Source organism: Melospiza melodia, chromosome 17 (genome assembly GCF_035770615.1).
Source record: "Melospiza melodia melodia isolate bMelMel2 chromosome 17, bMelMel2.pri, whole genome shotgun sequence".
Taxonomy (NCBI): Eukaryota; Metazoa; Chordata; class Aves; order Passeriformes; family Passerellidae; genus Melospiza; species Melospiza melodia.
Window position 1 is genome coordinate 16,685,199 of NC_086210.1, and position 4,124 is coordinate 16,689,322.

Sequence of the window (4,124 nt, forward strand, 5' to 3'; positions counted from 1 at the left end):
TGTGAAGCAGGTGGCTCCAAAGTTCAGCTCTCCCTGTTTCAGGGGAAGCTGTTCCCCACTCATGGCACCGCGGCCCCTTGAGCCAGGTGTGGATTCCAGCGTGGTGTCAGCCTGGGGCTCCTGCTGGGCTGAGTCTGCCCTCAGGCAGGGCTCAGCTCCCCAACAGCATCTCGGTGTCACCTGTGAGCCCCGTGGAGAAGACACCTCTGTGCCCTCTGCTCAGAATTTCACTGCCAGGACAGCAGGAATGCAACCCAAACCTGCCTTCAACCTGCTGGGGTGGGCAACTCCTGCACCAGGGGCTTTCTCACCATTCTGCTGCTCATGGCCAAGACATTTTCCCTGCCCTTCTGCCAGGGCAATGCCCTGTGCCAGCTCTGCTGTGAGACTTCCCTGGGGTGCTGCCAGCACCAGTCGTTCCTTCAGTATTGGAACTGGAGTCAGCGAACATGACTGAGCCCAGGTGAGCTCTCAGGATGGCCGGGAACAACTGGTCCACCTGGCCCACCCCAAAATTCACCCAAGTCCTGCTGGAGCCGATGGACTCAGCGGCCAAGAACGACCCCAGAGCCAGGTAGAACCACTCGCCCTTTCCCAGGACACCGTGGTGGCTCTACCCCACTGTGGCCAGGCATTACGGGTGACCGTGTAGGGCCCCTCACCCAGGAAACCCCACAGCCCCGCAGGGCCCTGCAGACAGGTAGACCCAGCAGCCCCGTCCTGCCAGGGTACCAAATTTCCAGACCAATAAATAATTTCAACCTACTTTTGACATATGAAGATTTTTTTTGGCATTTAAATTCTTTTGAGTAAATCAAGAATTTTGGGGGTGTTATATTGTATTTGCAGGGATGCCCAACGAAGGCAGCAATGTTGCATTTGACTCCATGTTCTCAGAAAGCTAATTTATTATTTTACAATACTATATTTTATTAAAGAATACTATACTATACTATACTAAAGAATGCAGAAAGGATACTTAGTGAATGTTCAAAAGATAATAATGAAAACTCCTGACTCTTTCCAGAGTCTTGACACAGCCTGGCCATAATTGGCCAACAAGACAAAATAACTCCCACCAGAATCCAATCAAACAAATCACCTGTGGGTAAACAATCTCCAAACACATTCTGCACATGAGCACAACACAGGAGAAGCAAATGAGATAAGATTTGTTTTCCTTTTTCTCTGAGGTGTCTCAGCTTCCCAGGAGAAAAATCCTGGGCAAAGGGATTTTTTCAGAGAATGTGAACGCCACAGTGTTAGAGATGAGTAATGAGATGTTTGGCTCTCCCAATTAAAGGCGGGACATGATAAGTATGTTAAGAGAAGTTGTACAGAATATAGATATGTTACTGCAATGTGTTCCCCCCGCCCAGCATTGTTATCCCGGGATGATCTTGGTAGTCCGGGCATTTGGGGAGGGGTAAATTGTTCCTAAGGGGCAAGGCTTAGCACCACCTGTCCTCCAATCCAGTTCCAAGAAAGCAGTCTACACCAATGGACAGCGACCAAGAGTCAACAGACAGCCTTTGGGAGGAGCTTGGGCTGCCTGTTGCAACAGCAAGGATATAAAAGGGAGAGCAGCCATTGTGTGGATGAGCCAGCCACGTGGTTACCAGCCACGAAGTGGGGGAGGCTCCCAGCACCATAATTTTTTCCTTATTTAGTCCCTTTCTTGTAAGTTTTATTAAGTGTTTAATAGACCTTTCAAAATATTGAGAAGTAAACAGTGATTTCTCACAGAGAGAAAAAGTTGTAAAACAAAGTTTCTTTGAAATTATTTCTTTTTCTTTTAAACCCAGGCCATTCCTACCACGCTGACAGTGAACCACCGCCTTTCTCACCACTTGGACACCCATCCCCCCAGTCAACCCACTCCCCCTGGACTCTGCACAACTCCCAACACACCATTTGTCTGGGGGAAGGCACCGACTGTGTAAAGGCAGCAAAGCCCAGACCTGGCCTGACTTCCCTGGACCACTGGAAAGGAGGAAATCCAGATCCATGGACACACATGGACACAGAGCAAAGCTTTGCTCAAAGGGTTTATTGATTCTTGATGATTGATTCTTCAGGGGAAATGGCCCAGGGCTCAAAGAGTTCAGGGGTTTTCTCCAGTGATGATCATCACCTCATGCCACTGGAGAGGAAAAAGGACACTGGTCCTTCCAACCCTAAAAGACAAACCCCAGAAGGTGAGCTCTGGAGCCCACTGGGCCATGGCTGGGCTTTGTCTCCAGCCCTGTCCCTGCAGGCACGGCTCACCTAGGCATCCAGAGAGGCAGCCAGGTGCTTCTGCCGCAGGAGAGCCTGCAGCTCTTCAGCCACAGGGGGCTGGGGACAAAGGCAGCGTTAGAGACACACTGGGGGCACCGGGCTGCACTTGGAGGCAGGGGAGAGCAGGGGGGCCTTGGGGAAGGGGCTGTGGCAGCAATGGGGTGCAGGAGCTGCTGTGCTGCTGCCCAGAAGCACTGGGCTCTGGGCCAAGAGGCACAGCTGGGGCAGGGGCTGCGTCCTGGCTCATCCAGGGGGTCCTGGGGTGACAGGGATGGGAATGCAGCAGGGCCCTGGGCAAAGGCTTCCCTGGGGAGGAGCCCTGGGGCAGGGCATTGTCTGGGCTGTCAGGAGGGGTGCACTGGGCTGTGCTGGGACACACTGGGATGGCCTGGGCTGTGGTGGCCATGCAATGGGAGGGTCTGGTGCCGGCAGAACTTGTGGTACCTACCAGAGGCGTCTCCAGGACCACGACATTGTCTAAATCCAACTGCAGAGAGACCAGGAGACCTCGCTGGTCACTGGGATGCCCCCAGTGCCAGCAAGGGATAGGGGGACACCACTGTCCCCCAATTCCCTGAGGGGATGCCCTCCAATGCCAGCAGCCCACTCACCTCCCGCAGATCATCTTGGGTTCCTTTCAGGAGTGCCTGGAAAGGAGAACAAAGGCTGGGTCCGGACTGGACCTTGTGGGGCTGTGGGGGGACACATGGGTGCAGGGAGCAGGGTGCAGGCAGAGGGATGGGAATTCAGGGCCTCCAAGGAGATCTGTTTGAGGTGGGGGGAGACCCAAAACCACTGATCTGGGGTCAATTGAGGGCCCAGGGGACAGGGCTGGGAGTGTGGAAGGAGCAGGGTGTGAGGTACAGGGGAGGAGAAAGGAATTGAGGTGTAGGGACATGGGAGTGCAAGGGAGGGGCTTGGTGGGGACAGAAGAATGAGGACAGGTGGGGACAAAACCAACAGTACTGGGAGATGGTGTGGGAGTGGGGAGTGAGTTAGGGAATTGTACAGGGGGACCCCTCTGCAGTGGCCAGGAAGAAAGACAAAGGATTGAGAGGGGGACATGAAAGGAAAGGCCTCAGGAATGGTCAGTGGGAGGGCAGCTGGGGACCCTGAATGGGACACAGAGGAGGGACCAAAAGGGTGGGACGGGAGGCCAGAAAGGGCAGGATGTGGGGACAGCGTTTGGCTGGTGCCTCACCTTGGCCTGTGTCGGGGGGCACAGCAGGATGGAGAAGAGCAGGGCCACGCTGAGCACAGCCACCTTCATCTTCCTCTGGCTCTGGGCAGCTCTGCCTGAGGCTGCAGCAGGTGAGGAGCACCTTTATCCCTGCCGGGACTCCTCCCTGCACCCTCCCTGCCAGCCCCCAGGCCAAAGCCTGGCTTGGCACAGCCCCCAGCCCTGGCCACAAGCCCAGCCCGGGCACAGAGTCCATCCCACCCCACCTGTGGCACGGATCCAGCCCTCTTTCCTGGCATCCCTCCAGCTTCCTGCACAGGGCAGCTGCCCCTGGAAGGGCCCAGGCACCTGGGGGGCCAAAGGGGGCAGCCAGGGAGACAAAGGCACCTGGGGACCCTGTGGGGACAGCCCCCACTCCAACACAATCCATCCTCCAACAGCCCCCAGTGCCAGATCCCCCATCTCCTGCTGCCCCTGCCCTCCCAGAGCTTTCCCTGTGGGACACCCCAGAGCGGAGCCCGGCCCCAAACCCAACATGTGGGAGAACAAGGGGAACAAGGGACATGTGATCAGGTGGCTGATTGGCATCTCAGGCACTGCAGACACTGGGGAGCACTGGGCAATGCTGATCATCTGTAGACAAGGCTGAGGGCTGGGGAATGGC

At 55.7% G+C, this 4,124-nt stretch overlaps 2 long non-coding RNA genes across 2 annotated transcripts; both read right to left on the bottom strand.

The window, feature by feature from the left end:
• Nucleotides 1-2,035: 2,035 nt before the first annotated feature.
• Nucleotides 2,036-2,298, bottom strand: LOC134426043 (uncharacterized). The gene is made up of 2 exons (XR_010029841.1): nt 2,269-2,298; nt 2,036-2,177 (listed from the first exon to the last, which is right to left on the bottom strand). It is a non-coding gene; the product is annotated as an uncharacterized LOC134426043 (long non-coding RNA).
• Nucleotides 2,290-3,646, bottom strand: LOC134426044 (uncharacterized). Its single transcript, XR_010029842.1, has 4 exons — nt 3,482-3,646; nt 2,892-2,927; nt 2,729-2,767; nt 2,290-2,337 (listed from the first exon to the last, which is right to left on the bottom strand). It is a non-coding gene; the product is annotated as an uncharacterized LOC134426044 (long non-coding RNA).
• Nucleotides 3,647-4,124: the final 478 nt, after the last annotated feature.